This window comes from Thermobia domestica, chromosome 13 (assembly GCF_964235325.1).
Source record: "Thermobia domestica chromosome 13, izTheDome1.hap1.1, whole genome shotgun sequence".
Taxonomy (NCBI): Eukaryota; Metazoa; Arthropoda; class Insecta; order Zygentoma; family Lepismatidae; genus Thermobia; species Thermobia domestica.
Genome location: NC_137466.1, coordinates 35,767,460 through 35,783,887, shown reverse-complemented (window position 1 = coordinate 35,783,887; position 16,428 = coordinate 35,767,460). Strand labels below are relative to the sequence as shown.

Here is a 16,428-nt window from a genome sequence, read left to right as displayed (position 1 = left end):
TATTGGGCATCTGCATGGTTACATGCTATTAGCAAAGAAGACACCAAGCAAGCAAATGATTGTTCCATGTAAAAAAAAAAAAAAAAAAAAAAAAAAAAAAAAAAAAAAAGTGAAATTTTGTTTCCGAAGACCATTTTAAGTAAGTGAACTTCAAACTTGTTTTGTAATCGTAATTTCCATCTCAGATTACTTCCGTTTAAGAAAACAGAGGAGTAGGGGGAGGCTGATTTTACTATTTCATAGAGACTTTTTGATGAAAATAATAAAAACCAGTCAAGAAAACCTTTTATTCTGCATTTAATAAATGTGAACCACAAACATCATCAAATCATTGCACTTTTATTGTTTCCAGTGTTGCTAACTGTGACATCAAAGTTAAAGAAACTTTGCTAACTTCAAAAGGTTGTAGTAATTTATGAAGCATTGGTCGAAAACGGTATTTGGTATGTTTATTATTCATGTAAAGTTGAACCATCTGACAAAATTTCAGAATTTTAAAAGATGGTGCTTTCGAGAAACTGGCGCCCAAAATTAATTTACATTTTTGAAAATTTTGCAAATTCTCGAATTTTTTGCGACAAAACGGTTGCACACAGAAGCGATACAATTTTTTTTTCGGAAAGGGGGTAACTAGGTCTTACCAACCGTGAAAACAGAATTTTAAAATTCGAACCGGAAGTGCTCGAAAAAAATTCGCAAACTTCGAATTTTCAGATAAACTGATGTTTCATTTGTTAATTTATCTACAAAAAGATACGCATGCGCAAACCAAACTATAAGTTAATAAAATATAGTTTATTTATATACCTATGTACATACCACAACAAGAATTATAACTCTACCTGTCTCCATAGCTGAATGGTGGGGCTCCGAAGTTGACCATTTTCCATGTCTTCTACAATTCATAAATTGTACTCCCCGTCTTTGATGGCCCATTTTTTTCGACAAAACAAAAAAAAAAAAAAAATATATATATGGTTCTCTTAAAAACATGTCTAGCTGCTATAAAAAAAAGTTTCAACAATATATGAGATGGTGATGGTACAATTTTATTTTATTTTATTTTTTTGCCTGAGTTGAAATGGAAGGCACAGTAATGTTTCATTGTGCAGTAGTTAAGGCAATGAGCTAAAATATGTACTGACTTCCGGGTGGTGACCTATCTTAAAGAAACACTATCTAAGATAATGACAACGAATTTCCTCATAAATGATAAAAAAAATTCACGTTCTTCAGCCTGAAAATACTAGACCTACTCTGTGGCTGAAAGGCCGAATTTTTTAACGATTATTTTGAGTAGTTTAATTAAACCTGACATGAAAGTAAGAAACAAAAATAACCTACCCAACTTAAAATAACCTACCCATACTTATTCCATTCATCGTGCAGATTTACTTTTGATGCACAACTCGAAATAATTTTTGAAAAATTATAGCTCTTTCACGAATTTCCTTCTTATTGTCTCCTAAATGATTTGATCTGGGTGACATGAAAATATCTCACCTGGCACAGGGGTCATCAAAAGTATTTTTTTTAAAAATTACAATTCTTTTCGATAGCAACTAAAAAGCACGAATGCTATATAACTGAGTAAGGGCAGGGCGAAGGTGGTAGGCCCGAGAGGTAGCGAAGGAGTGCGTCCGAAAGAAGCAAGCGCGTATGCGACAGTGTGTATAAGCGTAAGAAAGAGAAGTGAAAACAAGAGAGGGGTTCACTCGAGCAGACGGCTCTACCAAAAACAAAATTTATAAGTAAAATACGATGTCAAACACTTTCGCAAAAGAGGGGCTGCGGTGGCTCAGTTGTAGAGTTCACCTCTGGTGCATTGGGTCGCGCGTTCTGGCGGACAAACACCGTGTGCGTGGGTTTCCTCGGGGTTCTCCCGTTTTCTACCACTTTCTTCATTCCACCATTTTCATTCATTTCTCATCATCACCGTCTCCTTTAGCCTAGCTGGCATATTCATGAGACGTAAAACTCAAAAATTTCTTTTTTATCTTTTTTTTTTTTTTTACTTTTCGTAAAACAAGTAGAGTGTGAAAGTAATTTCTGCCATTATACATTGACAGCATATTAGTCATTGAAATACATTTTGAATGGGAGTGAACATATTCTAAGTGTAACTATTTACTCAAGCGGAAGAATACAAGAATGCGAAAAAGGTGGAAATAAACGGCGGGAATGTTCTGTTCGTGTTAGCAATCGACATTTGCGATGGATATAATGCAAACATAGATTTTATTACAAAGAACTGCATGATAAAGAACGTCATATTATAAAGTTTTTGTAGCGTCATCTTATGCTGAAACGTAAAATCAACTGTGCGAAGTGTGGAATTCAAAACAAACGAGTTTCCCCTCGTGAAGTTGAAAATTATTGTGGATATTTTATGTATTTCTCCACTATCCTTGTTTATGCGTATGCCTCCCTTCGCTGACGCGCCTGCTCCCTACGGACGCACCCCCTCGCTCCGCTCGGGCCACTCTGCTACGCTCCTGCACTGACTCGGTTAGATAGCATTCGTGCTTTTAGTTGTCACCTAGCACAAGTTGGTTCGTGGTTTATGCATTAGCTCCCCATTTAGTGTATGCTCTGCAAAAAGAAATCGGAAAATGCAATAAATGTGTGAAAATTTGGTAGAGCCATCTGCTCGAGTAATGTCCAAGAGAGTTTTGGCAATGATACGAGTTTTAATAGCATTTGTCATTGTTTCATACTAGTAACGCTCCACTTCTAAACATAAAATACTGCTTCTATACACTGTGCTAAAATATACCGCCGGTGGAAAACATTATCTAATACAATAGTCTTTCATATGCATTCACTTATTTTATCTGGCGTAAAGCATTTGTAATGATTTTACACAAGTAAAAACCTACACTTATAACCTACTACACAACTGTATTACTGGGTTATGTTTAGCAGAAGGGTTCCAGAAGCACGCAAAAAACAACAATTTACAGGAGAAATGGATGATGCAAGTACTTAGACCTAACACAACGTAACCAAATCTAATCTAATCTAACCTAACATTAACTAATCGGTAATCTAATATTAGTAGAAATAGGAGAAATTCTCTCATTTTTTTGAAAGTTATACTGGACTTCTACACTAACGATGTAACAAACTAACCTAAACTAATTTAATGTGAACAGAAATTACCGAAATTTTAACATTTTTTAGAAACAATTGCTGGACCCCTTCTGCTAAACATTAGCCTGAGAAAATTAAGTTCGCCGTACCTTTACTGTAACTTAATGATGAGAGCAATATTCGTTGCTGCAACATTCTCAAAGTACTAGGAACTCGGCATAATTCGAAGCTAAATAAATGCTTTTAAAATTGAACTGTTATTTCCGTGAACTGTACACGTAAAGTTAAAATTTCAATTCATCATCAAATTTACATAATATATAACCAACTCACGTTTAATGTATTCAACGTTAAATTCAAACTGACACATTCCTTCTTTGTTTACAAAACAAATCATTATATGAAACATCTATCATCTTCTTCTGCTTCTTCTACTATGAAGATACTTTAATATACTTCATTTGTAAAGATTATGTGGACCTTATACCGTACCAGTCCTCGCAAAAATTACTGAACGTAAGACAACTGGACCGATTAAATATTGATTTGCGTGATCGCAACGCATCTTTGTGATCAATTTCCGACAAACAACGTTAAATGTATTTTTTCGGTATTTGCGTAATGATGTCAATCGTGGGATTTTGCGATCTTAAAACTAAATTTATCATATTGATAGTCTTGAATCTGTATTTTAGAACAAAATTTCTAAATAAACGTGCTATGTGTTTGGTGAAAGTTTTTGCAGAGAGCAAGCAAAATTGTACAAAATCACAAGCTTTCATTTGGGATTTGACTAACATAGATGTGGTAATTCCACGCAAAGTAAAATAGTAAACACATCATAAACGAAAATGAAAATATTGTGAGACACTGTGATCGCAAAGGTTCGGAAGAACGATTTTTAATCGGCCCTGTTTGTCGTAAATTGACAGTAAAGATGTGTTGCTTTCATATAAGTCAACACTGGCGTCTCTGGCATGTAAAATTTGGGGAGAGGACATCAAAGAAAGTGATTTAATTCGTACTACCTAGCCCAACCCGTTTATTATCTTCGATTCCATTTGTCATCTTTCCGCATACCTTCACTTACCCCCTAAATTATATCAAGAACTGTTATAATCGTTTCAGAGCCTGAATATTACATTCCAAAGAAATATAATTATTAGACTATTATTTATATGTTATTCTGTCGTTTGTAAGTAAATTAAATTAGAATAAAATAGGCTATTGAATATTTTGTCCCGCCAGAGACGCCCATGCAAGTCAATATTTAATCGGCCACAACGTTTAGCCTATTTCTTTATTCTTACCTTCTTAAATTACATCATCCTATAAAGACAGAACTGATATTCAGAAGAAATAAAATTGAAATCCAGAATAAATACTTACACTGTAAGAGCGCACCATAATCGTGGAAATACTGTTGCAGCAAATTCTGAATAGCTGATTGACGATACTGAGATCGAAGATAATCTTGTAATATTGAATTGAACATCCAGGATAATTATAATAAATATAAGCCAATATATGTCCTATAATTCAAACAATAAGTGAAATCTGTGGCCGAAATGCCCAATGAAATCCAGGATACATTAAAATAATACTAGGGAATATTGCAGTACTCTGTTGGTAGATTCGTTATAAGGCCATCGTAGGACGAGTATGACATCAGCAAGAAAACGACGTATAATTCTCTCTAATGCTTCTCAATATTTCCAATATGGATTTAGCTGAACCTGAACTCGATTCTAACATGTAGAGGTTAATATAAATTAAGATATACCAGATACTTTGGACATGGACTGGTAAAACAGATGCATGCAAATTGCGCCAAATACACCTCCAACTTTGTTGGCAGATAACACATTATCCTCTCTTCTTGTAAACAACGGCGCAGAACCTGCACTCAGCCACACACCTGGAAAGCCCACGGGTTTACTTAAGCCATAAAGATAACACTGTGCAACAAATTGAAACTTTTTCTCTGTCCTTCAAATAAAATTATGTGATTTTAACTAAGTGACATGTGCTGAAATCATTGGTGGAAACCAAAATGTTCTATCACGTCATGTTTTTGTTGGGAGGACCACGACACATTACACGAAATGTGTACATATTTACATACACATATTTACTATCTAATGTAGGCTAGGAAGGCGTATTATATGAGTAATAAGTTTTGTTGACCGGTAAAACGAAAACAGAAAATCTTACGGAAAACAAACTTCCCGAAGATGACAGAGAGAGATTTATAAATTCTTTTTAGAGGTTGCTATCAGTTGTCTCAGACAGTTTCCTACTTGGCTGAAATGGTGAACGAATATAACGGCATCAATCTCCATTTCCTGAAAGAAAACACCCACATACTTGCAATAACAATATTTTGCAAATTTTTGTATTATCATCATCTTGTGCATTAATATGTTGTATATACGAACATGGTCGTCATTGTTTTAAGCGCATGAGTTGCAGACCGGATTTCAATTGCAAATTTCAACTACTTACAAGGAAAGGTCACGCAGTGGCTCCACTGAGATCACAACGAGATGATTGTCTTTGCATTTGATCTGTTATAACTAGACGAATCCCAAAGTTATACGTGCCACCGGGCGGAATGTCGTGAGTTACAACATATTTTGTAATATAAAAGTTACAAAGCTGGCAGAATAGTTTGAACCGAGTCATTTGTTCGGAAACGGTTGGGTAAATGGAAAACTCGGACAATACGTATCCCATCATTTTCAAGAGCACACTTTTTCGGATAAAGAATTTGCCCCAGGGTCCCAGACGGGGTCCAACTCAAAATTTTCAAATGGCAACGGGGTTAAGTAGCACATCATTTGAAAGCTGTTGTAAAACGAAAGAAAATGCCACAAGCCTCGACTCTCTACGACAACCCTGTGCAAAATGGCGGAGGACCAAAATGTAAACAAAAACTTAATTGAAAAGTCCATGGTCACCCCTATCGGAAACGGTTAGACAAATGTAAAATATGAAAGGAAGTGTGGCATTATTTTCAAAGTACAACAAATTAAGTTAAAACGTTTTGTCCCAGGGTCCCCACAGGGTCCCAAATGGAGTCCAACTAAAAAGTTTCAAATGGCAAGAGGGGTTAAGTAACTCATCGTTTGCAAGATCTTGTTAAATGAAAGTAGATGGAGCAAGTCTCGACAACCCTGTCCAAAATTGTGGCGGGTCAAAATGTAAACAAAAGCTTAATTGAAAAACTATGGCCACCTTGAATCCAAGATGGCCGCTTAAATCTTATGTCATTCATAACAGTACAAATCTAAATCTCTATTTTTCTCTATTATATATTTAGAAACAATAGGAAGACTAAAGAGCAATTGAATTTTGATTCATTTCAACTAGTATTTCATTCGGTAGCAACACATAAATGTTATTTTTTTTTCTAATGCACGTTCGTCACTGTTCTCTCGACATCATTTACTTTAATATAACGAATATGCGATGAACACACAAGTCTGACTTCCTATTCATACTGCTAAACAAAAGTTGAATACCTTCGGGTATTTTTCTAATTTTGTCATACGTAGTTCATGCATAAAGGACTTGCTGCACCAGTAGGTTGGGGGCTATATTGTAACGTATTAGTGATGTATGTTATTTGTATGTTATTCGTTAGTTTGATTGCAATACTTCAAGCAATATCAAATATACAAAAAAAAAAAAAAAAATTGCAAGATTGGCGAGTAGTACCTAACATGTGTAAGTCATTTCAGTACATCGAGCTGCGTCAAACTTGGAATTTGGTCACAGAATTCCAAGAAATAACATATTTATATACAAACTCATTTTTATATACAAACTGGCAGCCATATCGGATTACAGATTATATTCTTTGATATTTTGTGGATATCTACTATTAACCATAAACGTAAATACCACATTTCGCTCCTCCAATACCAGTGGTGTGAGCTGGACATACGTTCGATACATAGGGCGGCATTTTGAACTCAAGATATCTCGTTTTTGAACATTTCGTATATTTTCGTCACCTCCTAATCAACATTAATGCCAAATTTGGTTTTCCTAGCTTCAGCAGTTTGGTATGTTTATCCTTTCGACATAGGTTTTAAGTGGCCATCTTGGATTCAAGGTGGCCATAGATGTCCAATTAAGCTTTTGTTTACATTTTGATGCCCCGCAATTTTGGACAGGGTTGTCGTAAAAAGTCGAGACGTGCTCCATCTTTTTTCACTTAACAAGATCTTGCAAACGATGTGCTACCTCTCTTGCCATTTGAAACTTTTTAGTTGGACCCAACCTGGGACCATGTGCGGATCCTGGAGCAAGACGTTTTTATTTAAATCGTTGTAGTTTGGAAATAATGCCACACTTCCTTTCCTGTTTTCATATTTCTCCCACCGTTTCCGATTTATAGGGGTGACCATGGACTTTTCAATTAAGCTTTTGTTTACACTTTGACCCGTCGCCATTTTGCAAAGGGTTGTTATAGAGAATCAAGACTTGCTGCATTTTCTTTCATTTTACAACAGCTTTCAAATGATGTACTACTTAACCCCCCTTGCAATTTGAAAATTTTGAGTTGGACCCCGTCTGGGACCCTACGGGGGCCCTGGGACAAAGTTTTTTACCCCAAAAAGTTTGTCGTTGAAAATGAAGGAATACGTATTGTCCGAGTTTTCCACTTACTCAACCGTTTCCGAACAAATGACTCGGTTCAAACTATTCTGCCAGGTAGTTTTTTGTAGTTCTTACATTACACAATATATTGTAACTCACGATATTCTCCCGGTGGCACGTATAACTTTGGGATTTGTTTAGCTATAATATATCAAATGAAAACACAATTGTCTCGTTCGGATCTCAGTGGAGCCACTGCGTGACCCTTCCTTGTTAGAATCATCGCACGAGGAAAAGGAAGTGTTCTCCGTGATCAGCTAGGTCTGTTTTTTTTTTTTTTTTTTTTAGAGCAATAAAAGAAACTCAGTGGAAATGTCCATTAATGGCGAATTACTCCCTTACATAAGAACCCACACAGAAAAAAAACTGGAGTACTAGTTTGTGAAATATATGAAAATCTTTCTTTATTGCTTTCTATAATTGGTCAGCGTCCATCAGAGCAGTCAGTTCAACCTTGGTGCTCCGTGACGTCGTAGTTTCTCATTCTCAGTAAACCGGATGAACAGTCAATTCAATCTTGGTGCTCTGTAACGTCGTAGTTTGGCTCTCTTTCTCAGTACACCGGATGAACAGTCATAAACAGCCCTGACGTTGACAATAAAGAAGTGGTAGAGATCATCATCGGTGAGTTTGCAGATACCCTATTCATAGATCCATGAGTACCTGTAACTGCCAAGAGTTTGCAGGTATAATATTCATAGATCCATGACTTTTTTCCATCTCGTTCCCTCCTCACCTTTGATCTAACAAGTGGCCCTCTTCCTGCTTTGAGTATTACATGCTCTAACGTTACAAAACAGTCGGTTGGAAAGTTCTCTTTTGGAGATGATTAAGTTATATACAGATAGCTATAAATGACGTTGGACCATCTTTCGCACTCAGAAAGGCTCTAATGTGACGTGGGGATGGCATCATAGAGGTCATAAATGGTAGTAAGTGGAATATTATAGGGTTTCACGTGCGGTATATTATTCAGTTCCGTGAGAAGCGGAAATCTGAGCCGAATTCGTCTCTTCAAAACGGACCACAGATGATTATGTTTAAGTTCGAGGATTGAACTGGCCAGGAGAGGGTTCAATTCCATCCTAATGTCCCTCAAAGCACCTGTATTCTGGAATATGGCGTCATTGCCTAGAAACATTTAGACTATACGATACATATGGTCTCCTAAAATGGCGATATAATCATGGGCAATAACGCTAGCGGTAAGCGTCAGCACAGGATCCACTGAAGCCGAAGGTTTTGAGGATCATAGCATCACAAAGCCCTCGCCATGTTTGACCGTTGGGCGGAGACACTGCGAGTTATAAGTTTCTTTGGACGTCAGCAACACATAAATACAGTCTCTAGTTTGAACAGTGGCCAGGTTTGAGGAGAGGCAGGGAAGACAGCGTCTACCCGTTAGAGTTTCACGTGCATTAAGTTTAGGTTTTTTCTAACCTAAAATTTCCTATAATTTCTTTGTCTTTTTTTTAAAAAAAGTTGAAACTAGATCCTTATACAGAGAAACGGATCTTTAATCGTCTAGCGGAACAGTGAACATTATTCCTGTGTTACATCCATATTCCTTGCATCAACCTATAGAAGCGTAGGAGAGGACTAGCTCAGGAGAGTAATGCTCCCGGAAGTAGGAACGAAAAACGCAGTTCTGATTGGTTGGCGTTATCCATTTCTTGCCACGTTGCATTCAAATAGCAGAAATCAAACGATTGTTGCTGTCGGTCTTGGTGGCCGAGTGGGCTAGCGCTATATGCTCCTAACGAAAATATGTTTTGGCGTGAGTTCAAACCCGCTCCGAGGAAAGTTTATTATTTTCTTTTTACATTTTTATAACACTTTTTAAATTAAAATAATAAGAAAATAATACTCAAAAAAGTGAGTTACTTTTGTGCAGATAGGTAGTAGTAGTAGTAGAAACGGGTTAGAAGCCCCGCAGGGCTCGTTTTATTCCCCTTGCACTCCATGATATAAATTTTGTGACCAACTTAAAACAACTGGCTAGGATAACGCATAAAACACCTGGCTAGAGTAGCGCGCGAAAAAACGTACTTCCGGGAGTATTACTCTCCCGAGCGGGTCGTCGTTGGAGTACGAGGGCCAAATAAATACTCGCCTTTAGAACCTTTCAGAAGACTCTGGCCTCTCCGTCTTTTCAGGGTTTAAAGTTCAGATGTTGCATTGGCAACACTACCACTATTGTGTATTTCGTCTTCGCAAGAGTGACAGGTAGAAGTGAGGTGATTACGGCGTTCTCTCTCTTTCTCTCTCACTGTATGTGTGTTTAATTACATTCTATTATGAAATTCCTAACATATAATGCTTCGAAAATTTCTATGAAGTTTAGCGTCCCTTTTTAGCAACAAGTTTATATAAAACGTGGAGTTACAGATTGCGGTGGAATTGGAACCACCGTAATGCGTTGGAATTTTCAACGCTCTCCGAATAAGAATCGAACCCGAACTATGTACATTAATGGCCCACGCATTAGCCACTACACCAGTGGGAAGAGCCGTTTCGAAAATGTTGGTTAACAGCTCATTTAAAGAAATTATTCTCACTATTGTGTGCAAGTCACTGAAAGGATTTTAATAGTTTATAATATAATTATTTTCAGCGAACTTTGATGCTTGCAAACGACATTCTTTTCCCATTAATTGCCTCCACACCAAAGCAAGTAGAACTAGTATTGGAAAATAACCTTAATGTTTTAGTTTTATGTTGCTATGCCACTGTAGAAAGCTATGGCTTGCGCAAGGCTACTCAGAAAATACAATTTGAATTTTACAACTCTATTAATTTACCCACAAGGAAGTCGCAGATTCCACGCTGATGGAGGGAATAATGGGAATACTTTTATTCATGCTGCATTTTCTGGTGTCCTGCAGATGAGCTTCTTATAAAACTGTGATCGAATCAATTAGGACTTTGTAAACTTTGTAATTTTATTGGATGACTCACTTGACCATACATGTGTCCTCTATGATCAAGGGCAGTGCTCTGAAGTGCGGTATCCCAGGCAGTTGCCCTGGAAACCCTATGTAAAGGCCGTCGCTAATAATCCCTGATCATTCATACCTTTATGTTTTGCGTTTTCATTATTATTTTCTATATATCTATTTACTCTTTTTTTTTTACTATAAAGTATGAAATTTCATAATCAGTTGATTTTATACATGTAGTATGTTATTCCTCCGAAGTCTAGAATTTCCGAATGCCACCATTTTTCCTAGAAATGACGGCATCATTTTCCCATACCCTCTGTAAAAATGATCATAGAGGACACACACACACACAATTATATATATATAGGGGTAGTGTATGATGTTGTGTCTACCCAATTCTTCGTGGCACGCTTCGCCACTGTTTTCTACTTCAAAGCAGGGGGGTAAAAGTGAGGGGGAACGCGGACGGACGTCGTTGCCCCACTTCCGAAAATATCAATGGCGTCCCCTCACTTTCTAAAAAATCACAATAGGCAAAGATAGGCACGGTGAACGGTGTGATGTCAAGCGTTCCCCTATCTTTTCAGATGCAGAATATGCATATATTTTGAAGAGAAGTGATTTCTTCTCTTAGCATGGCTCTTGAGTGGAAAACTATTTATAGACAACTAGAATTTGTGCACACATTGAAAAGTTGTATCTTGAGTTGTTATATGTGGTAGATACTCCAGATCACTGCAGAGGCATGTTATTGTAACATTTATTATTTCGGTGATTACAGTTTCAACTTGCAATCGTCGTGTGAATGAGGAAATACCAATCAAAAGAAACTAGGTAAGAAGACGTCGAATACTACTACTACGCAGAAGAAATAATACAATTCAATACACAGTATTAAGGCTTCGTCAAATATTATTTGTATTACCTTTTGTCTGTCCAAAACAAATACAAATAAGATTTTACACGAAATTACTGAATTTGTAGAAGTAGCATAATGTAAAGAAAAATTTTCCAAAGAATAAAAACGATATTGATTCTGTTGTTTCCAAAAGAAACCAAAATCTGCTTTCTCATAAAGAAAGAAAAAGAAACTGAAACAAAAAAGTAACCCCTTATTGGCTACCCTCACAATTGTGATGGCCAAAATTTACGGCGTTCCCACCAATTTGATAATTACCTCGTAGACATAACAAATTGCCCTAATGAAGAAATAGATCTTAATTTACAATAAAAGGCATATATACTTACCAAATACACTTCAGACGATGAGCAATGGACTTTCAATACTATGGTTCTCTAATGCTTTCTTCGACCCCGCAGAACGCATTACTCATAAACGTTGTGATTTCCAATGTACTCAACAGACGCAATTCTGACAACTTGTCAAAATTCAAACACTCACAAATGTGCTTGTAGCTAAGTATATACTTAAATCCTTTGATTTTTTTTTTTTTTTTTTTTTTTGCCATAGTGAAATTAGAATTCACAATAGTGACGGTATCTGCTGAAAGGGTTAATATATATCTCGAGAACAGTACAAGATATGAAATTGCTGCTAAGGGCATTATGATCACATCTAGCGAAAACTATGTGATTAGGTGAGGTACTTGTTCAAGCAGTATTTCCAAATAAAGGTTTTTCATAAAAGTCATGTTCAATCCCTTGTAGTTTTGTTCGCATCCATTCGAAGTATGTCATATCATGATCATAGCATTAGGTACTAAAGTACTTTAGACGCGAATTGCCTGTTCGTCGCACTTGCGTTATTACTGCTGTCAAAGCCCCTTAAATTTGGAGGTTTGTGATACTTTTCTGTTCTTTGACATTTAAAATTGAAATATTTGATGAGTTCGCAACTGAATATGTCGGTAGCGTTCACGCCTTTGGCGCGGGAGACCCGGGTTCGTTTCCGGACAAGAGCTCATGTGGTTCAGATCCCACGTTAAGCTGTAGGTTCGCGTCTCATGTAGCCTCGCTGCTAAACGGGACGCTAAACTGAAATCGAATCCAATTCAAAAATTCTTGAAATATTTCCTAACATAACGTAGTGTCATTTGGAGAGAAAAAAAGTAAATCTTTGTATTTGCTTCGCAACATTGTTCTCGAGGAGACATCTCAGAATATTTCAAACAATGTTCTTCTGACGATGTTTGCATGGCACAAAATTTGAGCCCGTTTTCTATTAGTTTGATAGTTACAAGAGTATCAAGGTAAATGGTCCACCTTGATATGCATACAGACTGAGTCAAATTGAATGTTACAAGCTAACTTCCTGTCAAGCATTGGGAGGGCAAAGTGATAAGAACCAAAAATAAAGCCTGCAGAGAGGTCGATTAAAGGCTATGAAAATCAAGTGCCCCTGGGGGGGGGGGACTTGAAATGGAAACATGGCAACATGAGTCGAGCGATACTTCATTCGATAGACCCTACACCTTGGAAAAGTAAACAATTTCCTAGAAAACAAATTTTGATATTGGGAACCGTATCCAAAATGAAGGGCCAAAATGGACCCTGTTTCAGATGAACTTGCAGAATCCATGTCAACAAAACAACATCGTACCCAATGAATGTAGCAAAATGCCACTTGGCTCAAATGTCAGCAAGGGCATCGTCAGAGGGGGGAAAAGAATGTAAAAAGAGTGACTCACTTCCTCTAAAATGTGAAAAGGAGTGACTGCTAACGAAATTTTTTATGTATCACTCTTGCTATAATTAGTGATCAGACGTTGGAAGAACTGTGTTCTGCCACAAAGCATGAAATACTAGGAAGTATTATAGTGAGAATTCGTGATTTGTCATACCAGGAAAGTAGTAAATGCGGCAGAACTATGAGTGGTTTGTTTTCGGTCAATGTGGCTGTCCAATTGCATAACTGTTTATGACCGTGGAGTAACTTGAAGTAGACATCGAAGTAAGGATATACCCAGTATAGCGGTGTGAAAATGCTAGGAAATGTTCGTGTCTTCCTACGCCGCCGCTCCCGAAGGTGTGTGAGAAAGAATGGAAAGCAGATTGAAAACATTTTTTAAGACAGTAAGTGACGCAGTACTTTGTTTTACACAACCTAGTGTTTATTTTCCAACATCAATATCCCATTTGCCTATTCTAATGTTTGTTCCATTAATTTATCTCCCACTGTGTTTCCATTATGGAACAGGGGCCGCGGTGGCTCAGTTGTAGAGCGTTCACCTCTGGTGCATGGGGTCTCGAGTTCAAACCCTGCTCCCGCCAAGTGAACTTTGTGGTGGACAAACACCGTGTGCGTGGGTTTCCTCGAAGTTTTCCCGTTTTCCCCCACTTTCATCATTCCACCATTTCATTCATTTCTCATAATCACCGTCTGCTTTAGCCCAGCCGGCGTAACCGTGAGACGTAAAACTCAAAAATTTCATTTCATTTTTCCATTAGGACCATGCAAGCTTATCTGAAACAATACCTATTTCTGGGGACCATCTTGGATACGGTTCCTCATATTGCCAATTGATCTCTACCAAAGTTGTTTCCTTTCCGAAGATGCATTGAACCAGGCATGACTCGATTCATGTTACCATTTTAAATTTTGAAGTTGGTTCCAGGGGGACTTGGGGACACTTTTCATATACTTTTGACGTTCTCTTTGCGCTCTTCATTGTTAGTGCTTATAACTTTACTCCCAAGATTCATATTTAGCGGGAAATTGCTTTGTAATGTAACCGCCTGAGTTCGTGTCGCTGTTCGGGCGGCTTTTTATTTGTAACCGGCAGGAGTTCGGGTCGCTGTTCGGGCAGCCATTTATTTGTAACCATCCTGGATGTCAAGTCGCTGTTCGGGCTTCTATTTATTTGTAACCGCCCTGTGTAATCTGGTCGCTGTCCGTGGCTCGTGGTACTACCAATAAGTATACTCCTGATACTTTAACTTACCTGGACAGGACGATGAAGGACCTCTCCAAGAAAAGGTTACAAACTGTTTCCAAATCGCTCGTCGGTCTCAATAATGAGATGAGCATTAGGTGCTGAGAGGTTCGGGCGTCTCGTCTCGAAAACCTCACGGACGATCAGACGGTCATCCAGACCATAACGCACACAAACATCACTCATACAAACAACGAAAACACACTGGATTAAATAACACTATACTTATTTATTACAACACTATTAAAAAAAAATATCGAAGAGAAATGGACACAACACTGAACACTAGATAAATATAATAATTTTCGTCGCTGAAACCACGCTTTAACTTTTCAGTGCGCGATAGCCCTTTAAATATATAAAATCATGATTCGGATTTCACTGTAAATGCTTCTCTCACACCATTGACACACTTGGGGGGTTAGCACTGGGGGAAAGTTGTCTGGATCGTCCCACGATGAATCCAGTTGTTACGCTGAACAGTCCTGCAGCGTAAAGGTGAATCTTCAGCAAATAAACAAAAAAAAAAGTCTCCGCAGTGGAATACTGATATTGGAGGGCGCGTATATAACTTTTTAGCGCACTAGGTTTATGAACCTGGGACTTCACTAGTTGGGGCTAGCCGTAAGAAATCGTCCTTCACCGGCTAAATAGCTTGTGCCCCTTCACAATAAGTCGTATCTGAAGCTCGACACGACATGCGTGGTTACGGCTTCAAGACCTGGAGTCGAACTCCCTGAGCATCCAAACTCAAGCTACGGGTTGCAATGATCAACTAAAAGTGTTGGCAGTTCAGTTCAAAAATCACTCAGTGAACTCACCTGTATGCACATACAAACAGAATACGGAAAACAATTTATGTTAATTTTAGTCAACTGCCTATAATGCACTAGACACGGCGATAACACTGGCGTGAGAAAGTACTGCAGAACAACGCAGTTGGTGCCACTTTGGTTGCTGGAACATCTGGTCAGCCCGTATTTCTCTAATCTATTGTAATGTTTCCATAAGTGATTAAAGGAAGCACTTAATTCAGTTCCAAATAACTGCAGAATATGTACTGTGCATATAATAAGTCAGGGAGAAACACTGAAATGGTTAGTCACTAACTGAAATGTTCTCAGCAAAAACAATGTTTTAAATATATATATGAAAAAAGGATGAAAGACTTCTTTGTCCAACTGTGTGGGAAAGAAGCAATTCCCACCAAAGAAAGAACTTATATGCGTCGCAGGATAAAGTACAAATCGAAAATAATAATCACTGTCTTCAGGAAATATACAGGGCGTCCACAAAAAATACTTCTATAACCTGGTAGCGGTTATATATGGCGTCTGAAAGTGGAACAACCTGTCAAGTGCACACGTAGACAGGTTGAGAACCCTTGGCCGTATGACGAAATATGAATAAAATTAGGTTTTTCACCAAAAGTTTAAAATCAGTTAGTTGGCAACACTATCATATGGTGTGAGAATTACGTGTATAAACGATGAATGGTTTTCTACCTGAAAAAGGGCTATTTAAAGTAGTTAAAGAATTTGTTCACTCACTACAACATGATGAAGTTCCTGCATGAGGAATGTCCAATTCAAGTGTTCCATGAAGTAATAAGATCCTCGTGAACAATTGGTGCAGTTGGGTTTCCTTATCTTCCGTTTCTTCACATGTTGAAACCATGCTGTCTTCCTGTGTGAGTATCCTCCAATCCTCCATGATTCTCCAACGATGAGTTGATGAGGGGAGAAGGTTTTTTTAACACTGGTGTGAGAAACGAAGTACGGTTGCAACACCTGTATGATAACTTTTTTTTTAAAGTTCGCAGAAAGCGTTTA

The 16,428-nt window shown here is 37.7% G+C and overlaps 1 protein-coding gene across 4 annotated transcripts in view; it reads right to left on the bottom strand.

Annotated features, from left to right (window-relative positions):
• Window positions 1–3,562, bottom strand: part of LOC145668096 (divergent protein kinase domain 2A-like) — a 73,811-nt gene extending 70,249 nt beyond the window's left edge. For 2 of the 4 annotated variants that reach the window (XM_081735615.1, XM_081735616.1), the window contains exon 1: window positions 3,243–3,551. The gene's annotated coding sequence lies outside the window, so the exon portion shown is untranslated. Of the gene's footprint in view, window positions 1–3,242 lie in introns of all 4 variants that reach the window. The other 2 variants (XM_081735617.1, XM_081735618.1) reach the window with 2 other exon arrangements.
• Between the last annotated feature and the right edge of the window lie 12,866 nt (window positions 3,563–16,428).